Here is a 20,772-nt window from a genome sequence, read left to right on the forward strand (position 1 = left end):
CCTCGCCTTGGCCTGCACCGCCGGCCTTGGCCGTGGCCCGCCTTGCCGCCCTCCATCGCCGGCCTCGCCCCGCCTTGTCACCCTCCACCGCCGCCCTCGGTCGCGACCGCCGTGCCTCCCGCGCCCGTCGAGCCGAACTCGCCGCGCGGAGCCCCGGGCATCCTGCTCCCGCCGACCCCGCCCCCCGCGGCCACGCCGCCCCCCCGCGTCGCGCCGTTGCCCGCGGTTGGCCGCCCGCGCCGCGGACCAGTGGCCCTCCTCTGCCCTCACCGCCGTGCTCACCTTAGCCTCGCCTTGGTCTCCACCGACGGCCTTGGCCGTGGCCCGCCATGCCGCCCTCCACCGCCGGCCTCGCCCCGCCTTGTCGCCCTCCACCGCCGCCCTCGGTCGCGACCGTTGTGCCTCCCGCGCCCGTCGAGCCGGACTCGCCGCGCGGAGCCCCGGGCATCCTGCTCCCACCGATCCCGCCACCTGCAGTGGCCGGCCATGCCACCGCTGGCCCGGATCATCGGCTTGACCCACGCCCATCGTCTGCTGCGACTCCGTCGACGTCCGTGGATCAGTCGTTGGAAAGGTAAAAATTATGAATATGCAATATAACTACTTAGTTGGCATTGTTATTTACTAGTTAATGTGATGACTCAGGTAGTTGATTTAGTTAGTGATCTAGTGAGATATATATGTCGATAGATAGAAACATAGATACATAGGTACATAGATATAGTTAGATAGCTACTTAGATATGTAGTTACATATTTAGTTAACTATATATGATCTAGCTATTTAGTGAGTACACTGTATATATATATGTAGTTATTATCTTATTTACTTAGTTTGTAGTTAGAAAGTACTTGTTAGGTACTATCTATCGTCTAATTTGGACTAAATGACATGTGTTTCGTTACGTGTTTAAATTAGATGGACAACCTAGTCACCATATATCATGGAGGCACCATTGAAAGCGATCGCTATGGATATGTTGAGATTTGTTGACATGCAAAGCGTGCCTGTGCTATTCAATGATAGGCCTTCATTTAGTGAGATGGTTGTAAGGGCTCGGGAGGAGCTGCATTGCCTTGGAGATGATGGCATTGCACTTGATGGTGTTCTGCACCTAGGTTCTCCTCCCAACATATTCAGGTGAATGATCTTAATTGGTTGTGTGGACAGTGGGAGAACTATGTGAGATCGGCTATGAAGAGCCAGCTGCAATGTTTGGACGTGGTTGTGCATCGGGTGTTAGTTGATCCCATCCCTCATGGGTTTACCCCAGCAATGGATCATAAGGCACACATCGACCCTCCTGTTCTAGAACCTTATCTGCATGTGTAGATTGCACCTACGGTTCCCGATGCTCAATCTGCTCCCAATGCGATAGTTGGAGATGGTTGTCAGACTCATGTTTCTGTAGCAAATTCTCCTTATGAGATCCCTTTGACACAGAATCATCCGAGTAAGTGTCTTAACCGCATGGTTTTTGGGAGCTTACCCCATTCCTTACATCTATTTCTTTCATTCTTTTCTTATTTCTCTATTGATGTTGTAGGAGACATTCCTGAGAATGTGGATGTGCCCCCTATTGCTGCGCAAGTGCACTTTGGAGATGGATTATGTGGCTCTAATAGTGTTGAAATTATGCATGATTCAGAGCCATATGAGATGGTTAGGGCTCTTGATTCTGATGATGATCGCCCTGTTGGAGAGCTAACGGAGAGTGATGTTGAGATGATGAGGCATATCTTTCCCGGCCGCCATGATCCTAGAGTTCATGAGTTCAGCGATCTTGCTCATTTTGATCAGGCGTTTGCAGAAGAACATGAGATGAGCTCCTAGAAGCTCCTAAGGCCGGTCCTAACATGGTAATTGAGAATGGGAGGGTGTTCAATGACCTCCCTGCTTTGAAGAGGTGGTTGCAGGCTTTTGCAGTGATACGAAAGAGTCCTTATAGGGTATTGCATTCATATGCGGAGCGCCATTAAACAGTTGTGTGTGACAAGAAATGCTGCCCATGGAGGGTTTGTGCAAGGAAGCAATAGGTAACCGAAAAATGAAAGATCACAAAAGTTGTCAGGCCACACAATTATGCTGACCATGAGCTGACACTGAGGCATCGACAGTTGACATATGTCCTCATTGCCAAGCGGTTGATGAGAATTTTGCAGGGAGAACCCAACATAAAGGTGAGGATAATTATCAGGACCGTTAAGGCGTTGTATGGAGGATATGTGATAACTTATGGTAAAGCATGGAGGACTAAGCAGCGAGCATGGAAGATGATTTATGGGGACTAGGAGGATGGGTATGAGTAGCTGCCAGTTCTTTTCAATGCAATCAAAGTGGTGAATCCATGCATGCATTATGAGTACATCTAAAAACCTAATGCATGGAAGGATGGGAGATAGATATTCTTCCGTGCCTTCTGGTGCTTCCCTCAGTGTGTCGAGGTCTTTAGGCACTGTCATCCCATCTTCTCCATTGATGGTACGTTCTTGATTGGCAAATACCAGGGCACACTTCTTATAGCTATATCCTATGACGTGAACAAGTTGGTTCCTTTGGCATTTGCTTTGGTTGAGAAGGAGAACAATGATAGTTGGGGATCGTTCTTGAGGCTAGTCCAGATACACGTGGTTGGGCCTGATAGGGAGGTTGGCGTCATATCTAATAGGCACTAGGGCATACTTAATGCCGTGCGAGAGCAGATAGAGGGGTATGCACCTTTGCACCATCATTGGTGTACTCGACACCTTGCCGAGAATCTACTCTGGAAGGATGGTGTGAAGGGTAACTTTGATTTGTTCTAGGAGGCTGCTCGATAGCTTGAGGACAAGTACTTTTAGAAAAAATTGGAGCAGGTCAGAACCGCATCAAATGCAGAAGGTAGATAATGGATCACATGTTTGATGAGGGATTTGGAGAAATGGACGAGAGCTCATAACACCGGTGGATGGAGGTATGAGTTTCAGTGCAGCAATATGGCGGAGTTATTCAATAAGTTGCTATTGGGGATACGTGGTATGCCCATGAATACAATCATTCAATTCACCTTCTATAAGCTTGTTGTTTGATTCAACGATAGACACGCTCATGCATTGCAGTTGCGGACTGATGGAGAGATATGGGCTCCGAAATCAAAGACACGCCTAGAGAAGGCAAGAGAAAGGGCTGGCACACATGAGGTTACATGCTTTGACCACACCACAGGGACTTATCAGGTTGAGCATAGGGGCAGTACAACGTCCGACGGCGAGGTCTGAGAGTCAAGGATACATGTGGTTGTCCTCCAAGATTTCAAGTACACTTGTGGTAAACCAAGGCAGCACCACTTTCTATGTTCTCATTTGGTGGCAGCAGCTAGGCATCACAACTATAATATCTAGAGGAGGATACCTTACGAGTTCAGTGTCAACACGCTTGTGCACACATGGAGCCCCCGCTTCGTGCCTTTCCGAGACCCTAGAGAGTGGCCACCATATGATGGGCCGAAGTACAATGCAGATCTAGCTTACTGTTGGAACAAGCGTGGATCAAAGTAGAGGACGAGGCACAGGATGGTTATGGATTAGATACCCGGAAGAACAAGGCATGGGAGAGGAACTCTATTTGACACTGACCCCGAGCAGTACGAGTGTGACAAGTGCGGTAGACTTGGCCACAATTCATGAAGTTGCCATTGACAGATTAGTGAGGTGGGATTATTGGTTGATTTTATTATTTATATTTGTCATATTCATTTAATTGATTATGCATGTCTCAATTTATGCTTGTATTTGTGTCAATTACTTATATATTTCTAAGTTCATGCTTCATTGTATATTGAAATTCTAATTCATTCACTTTTTTCTAGGATGGAGCAATTCCACCTGCTCGACCCGATATATGAGGCAACCCACCGAGGACATCTCATAGTGCTAGGGCAGGTAATAATCTATAAGTTTTGTTCAAAATTTGGTGAGCGTACATGTGTTCGTGAAGTAACAGGAGACTATGTTTTATTCGATGCAGGACCTTCCGCTCCTTCGTCCTAGAACCCACAATGGGTTCTTGGACATGCGGTACGACGACAAGTACACTCCTTTTCTGCAAAGAGCTAGCCTAGATGTCATCTCTTTTTTAGGTCCGTCGTGGGTTGTCCAAGTTTAACTCAGCGGCCATAACTGCGTTGGTTGATAGGTATTAAATTGAATCATTGCCTCCATTCGTGGCCATTTGTTCATGCGATTGACTTTTTGATAAGTAATCTTGCTTTGTCTTGAATATAGGTGGCGACCAGAGACTCATAGCTTTCACCTACCTTTCGAGGAGATGATAGTCACGCTCTAGGACTGTTAGAAGATGCTAGGCCTAAGGATTCACAGCAACCAGTCACTGGGCAGTGCAGGTCAGAGGGCTGGAGAGCACGAGTGGAGGCCTTCCTTGGGCGTGAGCTTGGCAGGCAAGGGGCTCGCACTTCTAGAGTTCCCATCTCCTGGCTACGAGAAGAGTTCGCATAGTGCCTCGAGGAGGCAGATGAGGAGACAATTGGGTACTACTGTAGGGCGTGGATCCTACACCTATTTGCCTACGTTCTCTTCCCCGACGCCACGGGTGATAGTGCATCCTGGATGTGGATCCACTGCCTCAGTGACTGGGACCAGGCGGGTCACTACAGCTGGGGCTCTGCAGTCTTATGTTCTCTATACTGGTAGTTGTGCGAGGGGTGTTGTCGGTCTTCGTCCAACCCATCACTTGGTGGATGCGTGTACCTGTTACAGCTATGGATGTGGGTTCGTCTTCCAGTTGGCCATCCAGAGGTTCTGGCTCATCGTGAGTGGTTCCAAGGTCAGCCTCCAAGTCAGCAGTCGACGTGGGCGTACCTTTGGGACCAGGTCAAGGTTCCGTACGTGAGGTTAGACCGGGCGTACATTGAGTTCACGAACGAGCTAGACATGCTGACGGCGTCTAGTGTAAGTAAATTTTATTTTCCATGCTACTTTGGAAATGATTAGTATACCATCTAACATCTTGTTTGGACATGTTGCAGGTGGAGTGGGAGCCATATGGTGGAGAGGGCGCACTTCCTTTTCAGTTGAGCAACGTTTGTGGGTTCGACGACGACTTCTATAGGATGAGGTGCCCTCTAATCTATTTCTATGCTGTCGAGTTTCACCTACCAGATAGGGTTGCACGCCAATTTAGAGTGAGACAGCTTTGGCCTATAGCTCTATTCTTGACTGGCGTTGACTTACACAAGTAAGTGTTTTGATATTTCAAATATCTTATGATGGTCCATTTCTATTAATATGGTGATATGTACATGAATTCAAGTAACGATGACATACGTGTAGGTTGGATCATCAGAAGAACAAGAAGATTTTTGATTGGGAGAGGCACCACCAGTCCTTCATTGAGCAATGGGAGGAGATGCACGACAACGTGGACGGCAACAATGAGCCACACATGAACCGTGAGTTCAGGCGGTACCAAGCTTGGTATCAGCATGCGACATGTTGCAGGCTGAGGGTATAGTGGATAGAAGATGACTACATCGACATTGAGTCCTCCGGTGATGAAGACATGGCGTACGACCAATTGACTCATGCAGGAAGGCAGGTGGAGGCAGGACCGATCTTGGATAGAGTGGTAAGCCAATTGCCTTATTTTTCTATGTTAAGTTGCACAACAGTACATTAGGCATTCTTGGACCGACATTAGGAGTTATCTATTTTAGTTAGTGCCACCTTCGAGCCATATCACCCTTACAATACGTTAGATTCTTGTACAAAAGAAAACCAAACCTATTGTTATCTGTTCAGAATTACTATTACTGAGAACTTTGTTGCAGGGCAATACACACAAATGCTCAGTTGAAGAGATTGAGCGCATTCGGCCGAGAGTCAGTGACGACTACATACTTGGCTTCCTAGACGTAAGATTAAAAATATTCTTTCAAACATATCATTAATACGTTAGATTCTTTCAGTTAACCTAGTTTTGTACAACAGAGGCTGTCACGTCATCTACACCGTGCGGCTGGTCATCTACAACAGACATGACGTAAGACGTGTATGTTCTTTCTGTAGGTAGAGGAGACTTGGGTTCCTCTAGCCAAGCAGCTACAGGGGACAGGGACGAGGACGAGGAAGATGATGACAACGACGACATGGACAAGAGGCACGAGGAGCTTAGCCCCTCTCAGCTCCATGATGCTCCCTCAACTCATCCTACACCGCCTCTAGGCACTAGGCACTAGGGCAAGAGTAGGAGGCAGTGAGGGATTTGGTAGCTGTTAGTATGCACTATTATGGATTTTGTATTTACTTTTCTATAACTATTTGGGACTGTATGGACATTATAGACTATTTGGACTATGCAGGATCGCTGACATGGCACATTGAGAGGCCTACATTCCTCGTCTCAACCTATAAATAACCACTCACTCCTTCTCATTCACACACATAACAAGGAAGAAGAACACTCCTCAGCATTTTCTTTCGTTGCAGTACCAATGTCTGGAGGGTCATCTAGAGAAAGAGGAAAGGGAAAGGGAACTACCATTAGGTGGGAGGGTCCTCTTGGTCCCAATTTCTTTGAGTAAGCTCTTTATGAAAGGTTCCCAGTTGAGAGCAAAAGTGATTTCACCAAAGAGGCACCACTGAGAGGATACGATGAAAGGAAAGAAGAGTGGCAAAAATGCATGCATGCTGAGGACTGCCTAGTGCAGATGTTCACCGAGGGAATAGATGGAGGTCGTCGTTTCTTCAAATGCCCGTGAGCATGGGTAATTGCAATTACTATTTGTTTCTTCAATATGTGTCTCTTGTATATAACTTACACGACATACTTATTGTAGTCTTCCTTGGCCGAAGACAACTATGGGTTCAGTAGGTGGGTCGATCCTCAACCTATTTATCCTCAAGCGAAGTACATCTACTACTTGTAGGACTGTATCTTCGATCTAGAAAGGGAAGTTAGCAGTGGTTACAAGGACGATAGACAGGACGACAACAACAATGATGCCGATTCATAGGAGGCACTCTGCAATGATCCATATTGCACCTGTCCTAACCACAAGAACAAGAGGCCTCCCCCGTCACCCCTGCCACCACCAACAACAACAACGGGAGGCTACTATGGAGAAGGTGCAACACAATTTGCTATGTGGCCACACTACTAGGATGACTTTATGTTATTCACATGCCACATCTATGTGTTTGTTGTTTGGTTTAATAACCTATGGCATGTTAGGTTTAGTTAAAGGAAACTCTATATCTAGATTCAGTACATGTTCTCACATGCCATTTCATTTGTTTCGTGTGTTGAATTATATAATGCCATACGTCGTTAAGTTTTATTTGCAACACGTGTTCACATTTCAATACGTCTGTATCATTAAGCAGAATATTAAGACCATAAATAATGAAAACAACCACATAATGAAAAGTTCAATACTATGCCACATTATACAACATATTAATACTAGAAGTACGTGCCGACAGTAGACATATAGGCAAATGCACTTTTAAATCCTTAGTCTGAAACATACTGAGTAAGCAACTTAGCATCCAAGTACCAGTCCTCTACTACAACCCTATTGCTGTAGCTAGGCTCACCTACGTTTCTCTGACCTGCCTGTCGCCTATAGTAAGCGGCCACCACTTCATCTGTAGCCGCTGTGGCCTAAGTGAAGAACGTGTCGTCATCCTCCTCTACCTATAAGCCCACCTCTGCTAGACCGATGAGCTCGCTCAGTCTGCCAGTGTCTTCCTCTGCCTGCTCTGCCTGCAACCCTGCCTCTACTAGAGCGATGAGCTCGCTCAGTCTGCCAGTATCGTCCTCAGCCTTCTATGCCTGCAAACCCGTCTCTACAAGAGCAATGAGCTCACTCAGTCTGCTAGTGTTGTTCTCATCCTCGTCCCCCTCATTAGACAACACAATCGGTGAATGAACAGTGCGACCAACTCGAGATCTCTGCTCATCTAACTTCTTCTACTCATACCTTGCACAAGCTAGCCCTGCGGCATGTTCCTCGCTGCAACCAATCCCTTCATGTATAAAATGCAATCAGTTAGCAACGTGATTATATTTCATTTAAAATCATACAACGAAAAAATGCTTTCAAACACTCACTGCCACATAATGCAACAACATGCTCGTTCAAGACCTGCATCTGTACTCTTGTCTCCTCCCTTGCCTCATTCCTTGCCCTCTCTTCCTCTAACGTCATCCGCCTCTCCAATCCCCATTTGTTAAGCCCAACATCAATCGGGTTACATATACCGAGTTGTCTAGCAAACTCACGCATCTTTTCTTTGTGATGTTTAACGAATAGGTTGACGTAGTCAGGTGCATATCCCCTCTTCCGTGCAATTACATGCCTCTTCTTCAGTTTATCCAAGAACTTAGCTTGACCATCATAACATTCCTACCTGTATTTCCTAGTGCTCTGTTCAAATGGCAAATTCTATCATATATGTCTTAGCAAAAGAAACAAAATATGATTTTATGTTTACCACAAAAATAACCAACCTCATCATACTCAACCATATGGCTGCAATTAAGGCCTATTCCAAGCTCCAAAGGGATTAGGCCATAGTTGGATTTAACACCATATTCGCACATGATAGGAGGTGCTTTGTAAATTACCCTTTCTTTCTTCTTTTCCTTAACCTTTTACGGTTCTTCCGGCCATTGGTTCTTAGGACCATACAACTAGTCCTTGAAACGACACTTCGTCATTGAAAACACCTAAATAAGTAGACATTAGTACATGAACAGATATAGCTCAACATTTCAACACATACACTTTGCACTTACTTTATGCTTGTTTGGACACACAAACTCTAACGTATTCTCAGGGTTTATCACAGCTCGATCTCCACAATCGCATAGAGGAGGTTCCTCGAGTCGTCTAACTGCGGCTAGGTGCTTCTTCTTAGTCGTCATTAGCAGAGGGTTAGGGGGTGGAACCCACCGCTTGAAGTGCTCACGTGGATGTCTCCCTCTAAACCAATCGTCGAAAAGGAGGTACCTAGGATCAAACTTGTCTGCATTGTCGATCCACTGAAAGAAAAAGCACCTCTCATGGTCCTACACAATGAGATTTCAACAAAATATTAGTAGCATACTTACACAAATAAAGAAAAATGATAGTGGAAACAATTTCTTACATTAAAATGACTGCATGTGTAGAAGCAACGCGCCACTGTGTCTGAATGTTTCGATTAAAAAACATGGGTCATGAAACCACAGTCACAGTTAGGGACAGGGAGGTCAGGAGGGACAGGGAGGTCAGGAGGAACAGGGGCATCTTTGCAAGACGCGTCGGGCTATAATTCTCGAGGACGACCCCGTTTTCGCCAAAACTCCTCCCAAAATATTTCTTGCATCTAACAAAACGGATGTAATTTAACAAACATAAATCAAAACATCACAAATAAATGTCAATGAGAACCATAACTACAATACAACCAATTTCGTTCTAAGAACCCAAAGCAGTTAACATTAAACCATAAACCTAGGGTTTTCCATTTGATGCACAACAATGAACCCATAATATAACTACATGTGTCTAGGTTTGCTAGCTTTTTCACGCCTTGGCATCATCCTATGGTTATATAATACATATATTGATGGATACAATGAAACCCTAAGTGATGATGATTATTACGTTCAAAAATCCGACTAATATATACCGAATCAATGCGAAAAAAAACTAGGAGGAGAGCGAGGATACCTTGCTCTCGAAGATCTACGGATCAAATCAAAGTTTCTAAGGTCCAATATGCCGATTCGTACGGTAGGATGAAGTGGGGAGAGAAAAAAACCCGAGAGGGAGGAGAAAGAAGAGGAAGAACGCTCGGACAGGAAGGTTGGCCGGAGTTAAATGGCAGGGATCTGGCGCCGAGCTCGGCGCCAGAGTTATCTAGTGTGCCCAGGAGCTCGGCGTCAGAGACGCTGGCGCCGAGACGTGTTAGCTCGGCGCCAGCACCAATGACGTCGAGCTAAGGGTCTATTTTTTAAATTCTTTCAATCAGAAGTCTATTTGTGAGAAACTTTTAACCAGTAGTAGCACAATGCAAGAGCAGACACGCATCAGAAGTCAAGCGCAAGGAAACGATAAGAAAAGATCCAGCGTCCCGGCTTCCGAAATATTCCGAACGCCATGTCTGTCACGAGCCTCCATGTAGATGCGGCCTGTCCAGTCTCCAGTGTCCACGGGCACGGTCCGCGCAGGCGCAGATGACCAGCTCGAAAGAGCTCTGGACAGGCTGTGGCAGTGGCAGTGCCCACGGACCCCAGACCGGACGCTGTCACAATCCATGCAACAGATGAACCGGTAGACAACGGGAATCGTTGATGAATTCTGTAGCAATTGCTGGCGCAAGGGTTAGTGCTGGCCGTGGCGATTTGATTGACACGATCTCTGTTGGAACTTGGAATCACAGAGGAGTTTCCATTCTCGTGTGCCATTAGTCTTTCTGCGCTATTCGGGGCCGTTTGCTTCGGCGCCTGCCATCTGCGTTTTTTTCAGAACGAAATAAATTTCTCAAGATCAAGACGGCCCGTTCGCTCGGAGGAATTTTAGAGGAATCTGGAGAAATTTGTAAGAGAAAAATACTGTTCCAGATAAAAAAAGAAGCGAATCAAGCATGGTTTAAGGGCACACGAACGGAACCAAAGCCCATATCGTAGACGTGTCACTGTTTCCTAGATAGACAGGGTTTAATTCTATCAATAACTTTGGCTACATACACTTTTATTTTTCACTCAGTGTCAAACCTACTATTAACCTTTTCTTTATCTATCTAGTTTAACAAAATATGCGACGAACAAATTGATAGCCTCGTCTTGTGCATAGTTTAGCCAAAAACTGTGATGACCAAGTGAACCAAGCGTACCCTGACACACGCGAGGTGGCGAGGCTATTGAACTTTTGCGGCAACAGAAGGGAATTCGGTGATGCTAGCGCCCCGGAAGTCCGGACGGACGCGAGCGCATACACTCCGTTTCGCGCGCCTCACGCGGGGCCCATGTCACCTCAAACGTCACCAACATCGAGAAGAGGGGGAGGGGGCGGCGCCCGCTTGTGCCTCTAGTTCGGATGCCCAGCCAACGCTGGTAGGAGAAGGAGACACCGAGGCGAGGCGGCGAAAGGAGAGAAGAGAGATGCAACACCCAATCTACTTTTAAAACATCCAGATACAACACTTGCAACATACATCTAAAGATAGATGAAACACTGGAAACATGCATTTGAAAAACTTGCAAAAGCACATGAAAAAACACTTGAAACCACTATGAAACATACGCAACATCCAGATAAAACACTTGCAACATATGTGTGAAATATATGCAATATCTAAATAAACACACTTGCAACATACGTCTGAAAAAATAGATGAAATACTAGGAACAGAAGCTTGCAACACGTGTACAATCATTACAGCATATGAACATCCTGATCTTCTTTTGCAACATCCGTATGAAACTCTTGCAACATACCAATGAAACATTTGACATACTTAAAACATAGGCTTGCAACATGCTCCTTTAGCGCAACATCTCATTGCTACTTGTGAATGGAGGATTTGTCAGTGCGTGGAGTTCACCGGTGTAGAGCTCGCCGATGGTGCAGAGCTCGCCGCTCTAGTGGAGAAGGCCGCGACGGGTGGGAGGCGCAGTGGAGAGGGAGGAAGACCGGCTGTCGCGCTTGGGCATGGTGGAGATGTCGGTCAGCGGAGCAGAGACGCGATGGAGAGGGAGGCGCGGCGGAGCGCTCGTGGCGCTGCGGTGAGGTGAGTTTGTTTTTAAACAGTTGCGGGTCTTGTGGACGAGCAGATAAGAGACGGTCGTTGGGCTGGCGTCGTGGCCCATTACCGGAGCGTTCGCGTGGATGGACACCCGCTTCCTTAGCGAAGGCAAATTCTAGGTTGGAGGTCCTCCCTAGTCAAATAAACTTGTGGTAGTACTACGACTTCTATTTTTATAAAAAGAAAAAACAACGAGAGGACAAAATCCACGTGGGTGGCTATCGCATGCTATGTTCTGCTCTAATCGGCCATGGTACTTAATTCCATCTCAGGCTTTGTTTGGATGTTATCGGAATCACTTCAATGCACTTGTGTTGGGTGATAGTATTTATAGGATCATATAGGTGCAGATCTAGCGGGTAAAACTAAACTTAGATAAAGGACTTGCTGACGTACCTCATCCAGCGTAGTGTCGAGGCCATAGCGCCGCCGCCGAGGTAGCAGCGACGTGGAGGCACGGTCCAGTGGCGGCGGCGAAGGCGATGGCGCTTCCCGTCGCTTACAACGTACCCTCTCGATCGGTCCAGGGATAGGACGTCTGTGGGGAACCTGCGACTGCTGTGAACCTCGTACCTTACACCCCGGCCCCCACCTTCCTCTTTATAGCGCTGTACGACGGGGGCCCGTCAGCCAGGAGAATGGCTGGACACCCCCGATCAAGGTGCGGATCAAGGGCCCAATGGGCCGTTGGGCCAACTGGTTGAGATCAATCTAACATTCTCTCCATTGATCTCACTCTATGACTTAAACTTAACTTACTTTATCTTTTTCCCATTGCATGCAGATCAGGACATAGAGCGTGCTTTACCAAACAGCAAGTCAGCAGCCCTACTTTACCTACAGGACATGACTTCTCCTGGCTACTCTTTATGACTGCGCCTCAAGATTGATCAGTACTGTAACTAACAAAAGGAGGAGACTGAGATAATCCAATTCGGTCGCCCGTAACCGCTCCTGCATGCGGTACCAAAAAGGTCAAAGGAGCTGGCTAGATACTTCTGGTCACTGATTATGTCTCCTAATCATTTAATCAATCATCGGCTTATGTTCATGATTCTGATTAGGCCAAGAGAAGACAAGGGCACACACTGAAGTGCCCCCAAAGCCTTCTTGTCACGTACGTACCCTGTACCCTCGAGCGAACAGGCGGCCTGTGGACTGTGGTTGTCCCCGCTTTGCACGGCCAGGAACTACTTCGCAGTTACTAAAACCATGCTCAAATTAAAAGGGCGCTAGCTCCTCCGCTCACGCTCTAGAAGGCCGGCAGTTGCAGCGCAATGGCCGACCAGCGTTCCATTCGCTTGGCTTATAAGCTATATTTTTTCAGCCAACGAACAATAGTATTTTCAGTAATGACTTATCAACCAAGCGAACGGAACACGTGACGGCAATAGAAAAAGGACGATGAGTCCCTCTTCGATTCCTCCTCCAGCAGCCCCTTTTGCCGTTTGCACACTGGTGGTGGTGGGCTAGCATTGTTGGCAACTCGCTATTCGGCTTTACGGCCTCGGTGTAATCTTCCACTTGCCATTGTTAATGACCAGTGCTAGCTATTGCCACTCGTACTCAACATGCCGATTGCCGAAGCACCACAGGGCCGGGGATCATGTTCGTGTAGTCCTCAAGCTGCAGCTGCGTGACACGCACAAACACACCACGCTAACCAAATCATTCGACGATCGACGACACCCTGTTTGCTCGCGCAATAATTGTTTCAGCAACGGAACAAACAAGGGTTCGGCTCATCATCATCAGGGGGATAATAACGGCGACCACCTAACGAGGTCTTAGCCTTGACCACACCGGACGGGACCTGATCCTAATAAACGTGCTAATGGCTATCAGGATATATGTGGCCACCCTCTTAACCAAGCACATGTGCTCACTCCATCGATTCAATTTGACCGTGGATGTATATACCAAGTGTTGCAGCACACGGTAGCAAGACTTTCTAGACACCTGTGTATGAAAGAAGACTACTGCGAATCCTAATCCACTTCAAACTCCATTATTACTAGAGACATGCACGGATGAAGTCATGAAGAAGTTTAAAAACCCCAAGTGATTCTGTCATCATAATAGTGCAGCTGTCGTGCCTTAATAGAATACCCTAATAGCGACGAAGCCTGGTTGTAGGTTGAAATGTCAGGATGCAGCTAGAGAACTTAGTACAGTTTCTTGGTTCCTAATGAACAAAATACGTTTATCTGAAGGGTACCCCAGTGCCCTTAAATTCAGGCTGGGCGGGCTCCACGACCATTATAAGTCTGCACACTACCGGATTCAGCTTCTTTGCCGAGTGGCTTAGGCACTCGGCAAATGCCGATATACACTCGGCAAAGCCTTTGCCGAGTGTTACACTCGGCAAATGGCGCTCGGTAAACAGTTTATCGGCAAAGACCTCTTTGCCGAGTGCACTTTATCGGGCACTCGGCAAAGCTTTTTGTCGAGTGCTAATCTGACACTCGGCAAAGAAAAGTCGCCATGACGGCGGCTTTGCCGAGTGTCAAGGTCAAGCACTCGGCAAAGGTCGCTGCTTTACCGAGCGCCGTTGACTCAGACACTCGGCAAAGGTGGCCACTGTGCCGAGTGCCACCGGCAAGACACTCGGCAAAGGTAGCCTATTTGCCGAGTGTCCTGTCAAGACACTCAGCAAACAGGCGACCTTTGCTGAGTGCCTGACCCGTGGCACTCGGCAAATATGTGATGTTTGCCGAGTGCAATGTCATTTGCACTCGGCAAAGCATGTTCCCAAGTAGTCACTTTGCCGAGTGTTATGGCCATTGCACTCGGCAAAGTGACTGAAAACAACCGTTTTTTATTTATTTTTTACATCACATCCAAACAAACAGAAGATATATATAACAAACATCACCAACATCACATATATATCATCAACAACACATATATATCACCAACACCACATATATATCACAAACGTCACATATATATATATATCACAAACGGCACGTGTCACAATATATCACAAATAAGTTCACAAGTGATCCAAGTGCTCCATCATCTACAACCACAATTGCAAATAGAAGTACCATTAACAACCAGAAATACGATATTTTCTACGCATGTTTCCCCTGTGAGTCACCTCGACCTTCACACCTCTTAGGGCTTTTTTTGATCTACAGAGGAACAAACACAACAGTAACTCAGCACGAACTAGCATAAACTAAAGTTGCTATCAAATAGGTAAGGTAATGATTCAAACCTTCACGCTATCAGAATCAGACAATGGTCTAACTGAGATATCTCTGTTAAGAAGCTGAGCAACAAAATCGATCACAGGGAGAGGCTCGATAAATGCAGTAGAGGACATATCTGCAAGAGCACAAATCAAAGGCTAAGAAAAGACCAATACTGATTCCATAAACTACACTGGGAGTCCATAGAATTAGAATTTAGTTACAATACGCCATGGATCATCTGTGGCAACTGAAAGATAAACAATGAAACAAAAAGGTTGAAGTGACAGTATCTAACCAATATTCAGTGAAAGGCCCATTTGTGTCGGCCTTATGCTTTGGTAAAAACCGCGTCAACTTTCCAAACCCTCACCAAGTTGCTGGCGTCTCCCTAAGTTGGGAGAATAAAATGACCTACCAACAGGAGAATACCTGCACAAGAAAAATGTAAGGCAATGAAGACTTTGACTTTTGCCATTGAAAAAGTAACTAATAAATACAATTAATTAGCTCAAGATCACCTCGCAGTAGGCAATTCACGTAGTACAATGTCAAGCACTTGAAGAGCTTCTTGAGGAGCATCTGCTTGCCGTCCAGCTAGAAACATAGCCAGATGGTGGAGATCAGCACGGGCCGCAAATTTGATCACCACCCTAAATACTCTCTCGCGCCTTGAACAGAAAGGATTACAGCAGTCAGCATGAAATGTTGCATATGTTCTAAATACAGACACAGCATAGCCACCGCCAAGACTATATCTTCCTCATCTTGCAAGGTAATTTCAAATGTCATAGAAGTAAATGGCAATGGTCCAGCGGTATAAAGGCTCTTTCTTCCATCGTACGCAGGTAGACGCCCACCCAAATGGGAGTTTCTATATAGCGTTACAAGCTCTCCCATGACAGCACGATTAACGCCACGTGAAGTAACCTCAGGTGTTATAGATACCTGATGACAAACGATTGGTGAACAGAAATAACAACATAAAAAAACTGACATGAAATTATTCCCTACGAGGAGCTTACATCACTAGTACAAAAACGAGCTGTACTTTCGGTTGGGAAACCCCTTCAGTCCCGCGAATCCGAGACTAAAGGGCCCCTCCTTTAGTCCCGGTTTCACGCCCGGGACTAAAGGTCTACCTTTAGTTCCGGTTGGTAATACCAACCGGGACAAAAGAGGTCTCCCGGCCTAGCCACGTGGGCCGGCCCTTTAGTCCCGGTTGGTATTACCAACCGGGACTAAAGGTTTTCTTTATTTTTCTTTATTTTCTGTTTCTATTTTCAATTGATGATTCATTTTGGTTTTCGAATAGGTTTTCGAATACGCATTCTACGCTGCTAATAATATACATATTCTATACGCTTATAATGTTTGAACATTTTGTACAAACTAAAGTATGAAACTAACGTATATATTACATGCATATACATATATTGTACGTTATTTTATGTACATATAATATGCATATATATATATATATATATATATATATATATATATATATATATATATATATATATATATATATATATATATATATATTACAAATAAAGCTTGTATTGTATATTCTTTCATATCCTTGGGATAACAAATTTACTCCATCTGGTTTGGCTTCCATGTTTCATTCATATCATTGTAGAACTCGCCGGCGGGGTTTAAGACCTGGTCATTAAGAAATCCTGCTATGGTCTCTTGAATTGCTTTTAGTTGGTCACGTCGTATGACTTTTTCCTTCAACCATAGAGTCTTCAATAAAAGTTAAAGGAAATATATATATATATATATATATATATATATATATATATATATATATATATATATATGTGTGTGTGTGTGTGTGTGTGTGTGTGTGTGTTGGTCGCGTGATTACTTATATATATGAGCAATAAAAGAAATTGTGAATATATGAATATATTTATATAACGTACTTTGAGGGTCTCTTCAGGAGTTCTTTTTACGTACGCCATGATGAACTCACAAACATAGTATCCGCAGTAGTTGTTTCCCTGTTCTTGCCTCAGAACCCACTTTTACGAGAAAAAAGATCTGGTGAATTGAAAGCATGCATGGTGTTAATTGAATTATATATATATATATATATATATATATATATATATATATATATATATATATAGCTAGTACTTACTTTGTGTGCGATTACATCCGGTGGCGCTTTGCAATGTTTTATGTGGTATTCCTTAATGAAACTTTTCCAAATATTACGCCCAATAAAATAAAAAATTAATTTGGCCTTTAATAATTATTGCAGTTAAGAGATCGGGGTATATATAGTTGCTAGAGAGACCAAATTACCCTTGGATAATATCTATCATGTCTTGGTACTCTGTTTGCTCTTTTCTTAACGAGTCTAAGATGCTCAACCGACTATTGGCCATGTCGATGACCATCAATATCCAGTGATTGCTGCATATATTTTTATACACAAATATGATCGACATTAACTAGAGTCAACATATATATATATATACATATATATATATATATATATATATATATATATATATATATATATATATATATATATATGGGAGATAGCTTAGCTAGTAAGCAAATAATTGAACAAATGTTCATATGATCGACATTAATTATTTAACACTCACTTGAAGTTGTAGGGGAAGAGTATGTCCTTGTTTTGGTTCACTAAGAACCTCATGAGATTTTTCTCGAGTTCAGCTTTTCATTGAGGCGGGGGATTAGGGTGTTTGAATACGACATTTGGATCAACAAAACCAACATCATTATCCTTTCTCTTTCTGAGTTCTGTCATCTCATATCTGCATATATAAAAATATAGTGTGAGAATATATCATTTATATATATACATGTAGCTTTATATATCTACACTTTAATAGTAGAGAATAACCAGCTTCCCCTATTGTAGTATCATTGAAGGCACCATATTCAGCAATAATGTCATCATCGTCCCATTGTTCTTCTTCACCTTCTTCCATTACAACCCCGGTTTCTCTGTGCTTCGTCCAACAAATATAGTTTGATATGAACCCGACTTCAACAAGTGTGAATGAAGACTCCTTGAGCTAGCATATTCCTTCAAATTCTTACATATGGCACATGGGCAGCACATGAAACCATCGCGTTTGTTTGCCTTGGCCACACGTAAGAAAGAATGCACGCCCTCAATGAACTCTTGGGAGTGGTGATCAGCATTGTATATCCAATGCCGGCTCATCTACATTACATGACATACATACAATATTAAAACCTAGAACATAATTAGTTAATTATACGACATGCATGCCACCACACAAGGTATTAATTTATGAAAGTCTCGCTACAATATAGACAATCCCAACTACCACTAAAAAAACTAAAACTAAAATGCACTTCAGCAGCATAAGGATTTCGCGACCAATCCCAACTAAAATAGACAGATCATGCGTTTGTTCAACATCTATGGGCTTCTTCCGCAGGATCACTGCCTCATCAGCCGCCGTAGCCATCTGTGTAAGAGAGTTTTGCACGTGTTCAACATACTCTTCCTCCTAGTACCAGCCTGAACATCCAGTGTCATCCCACTGAAATTAAAATAAAAAATTAGAACTCTAATCACAATCATCATGAAAATAAGTATAAATTAACCATAATCATCAAATGCGACAAAATAATTCACATTGTGATCCGGACACTTGTAGAAGATACGGCCCTTGTTGGGACACTCCTTCCTCACCCGGTACTCCATCACAATCTTCTCCTCACACTGGCCGCATGCAATGAGAGAGAGGTCCGGCCTCAGTCGCTTTGGAACCCGATGAGAGGCCGAGGACCCAGAAGCAGTTGCCATCTACTCTCTATACTCATTTTTAATATAATATAAATTTCTCATTTTATAAACAAATAAAATTAAAAAAACTCTAAAATTCTCTATATCTCTAAACCATGAAGTGTGCTATGCATGCTAGAAATGAAAGCTGAATACTAGATTTGAATAACTACTTTAACCTTCCTTCATCCAAATATGCAAACTTTAAAGTGATTTTGAGCTTAAATGGCTTACAAATAAAAAAATCCACCATAAAAAACCACATATATCTAGTCCACAAAATGAGATATGCTACTGATGAAACATGAGAGTATAAAGTTGGTAACCTTTAGAACCGAAGAATCGATGGAGAAATCAAAGAAATCTTGTGATTGCCGGCGATGAGGAAGAAGAGATGCTGACGATGAAGTAAGAACATTGAGGTCGAAGTGGCTCGGGCTCGGGGAGGAAGGAGGGGTATATAGGATGGGACCTTTAGTCCTGGTTGAAGACACCAACCGGGACTAAAAGTCCCTTTCTAATCCCAGACGGAGCCTCCAGTCAGGAGTAGACTTTTACTCCCGGTTGGAGGGACCAACCGGGAGTAAACGTTAACCTTTAGTCCCGGTTGATAGCTCCAACCGGGACTAAAGGTCCCCTACAGCAAATGCCTACCGCAGTAGCCGTTGGGCAGGGACCTTTAGTCCCGGTTGGAGCTACCAACTGGGACTAAAGATTTCTTTAGTCCCGGGCGTGAAAAATACCGAGACTAAAGCCAAATTTCGAAGTGGATCAAAGGTCGTTTCTCTACTAGTGCATCATATTAGTGAAGGTCTTTGTCAGGAAGCTCAGCAAAAAAATGATTTGCCTTCACAATGCACCTGTCCCCATAAGTGCCCATCCCAGGGCGCAACAGGAATCGGACCGATTTGCTTGATGCTGGTGCCACTTGAATTTCTTGGCTCATGGAAGTCTGACCACGAATGGCAAGTTGCTAGAACTGTTGCTGGACTTGTCCAGAGCTCCCCTCTGCCATAGGCTGTGAGGATGAGCCAGGTCCCGATGGGGATGGTGAAACCACCGGGGCTTGATACTGGACATAAGAGGCTTGGTGCAGCTTGGGAACTGTTCTAGATGGACCGGTGGACAAGGCGACGTCGGGGAAGCGCCGTGGACATGGCAACGACGGCCAGGGCGCCTCATCCTCCTCCTTCCTCCTCCTTCCTCCTCCTCCTTCTCTTCCTCCTTCTTCCTCCTCCTCTCTATCTCCTACTCCTCCGGCGGCGTGGCATAGGGGGCGGCGCAGGCATGGGCGGCGGTGGCGGCAGCGCTGGTGCGGTCAGCTGCCTGTGTGCGTGTGTGTGCATGTGTGCGGTGTGTGTGGGCCGGCTGGGCCGACGGGGTTAAATCCGCCCTTTGCCGAGTGCCCCCGATCTGGCACTCAACAAAGTATTTTTTTTTAATTCTCTGCCGAGTGTCACCTGGCCTGGCACTCTGCCAAAGATGTTTTTTTTAAAAAAATTATTTGCTGAGTGCCCCCGTTCGGGCACTCGGCAAAATGTTTTTTTAATTTTTTAAAATTATTTGACAAGTGCCACCCGGCCTGGCACTCGGCAAAGAATGGTTTTTTTAAAATAAAAATTTAAATTCTTTGCCTAGTGCCAGCCATCCTGGCACTCGGCAAAGAGGCTCCTTTACTGAGCGTCAAACGCAGATACTCGGCAAACCGTTTTTTTCTTCCTGCCCCCAAACTTTTTCTGCAGTCCTCATACAATACATGGTACTCCATGTTCCAATGTGGCACATTGTCGGTACGGGACCCACGGGATACCCCGCAAGGAACGAAGAAGACCTAGTCTAATTAGGATTCTTCCCCTGTACTCTTAGTAGCAGTATTATTCTATAATCCTACTAGGAACTCTCATTATAAACCGACTAGGACTCTATCCTCCTGACTATATAAAGAAGGGTAGGGCTCCTTGGATCAGGGGTTCAGAGA

At 44.9% G+C, this 20,772-nt stretch overlaps 1 pseudogene; it reads right to left on the reverse strand.

Annotated features, from left to right (window-relative positions):
- Window positions 1–14,851: 14,851 nt before the first annotated feature.
- Window positions 14,852–19,809, reverse strand: LOC136548755 (protein argonaute 1B-like; annotated as a pseudogene).
- Between the last annotated feature and the right edge of the window lie 963 nt (window positions 19,810–20,772).

The sequence above is a fragment of the Miscanthus floridulus genome, chromosome 4 (assembly GCF_019320115.1).
Source record: "Miscanthus floridulus cultivar M001 chromosome 4, ASM1932011v1, whole genome shotgun sequence".
NCBI classification, from domain to species: domain Eukaryota; kingdom Viridiplantae; phylum Streptophyta; class Magnoliopsida; order Poales; family Poaceae; genus Miscanthus; species Miscanthus floridulus.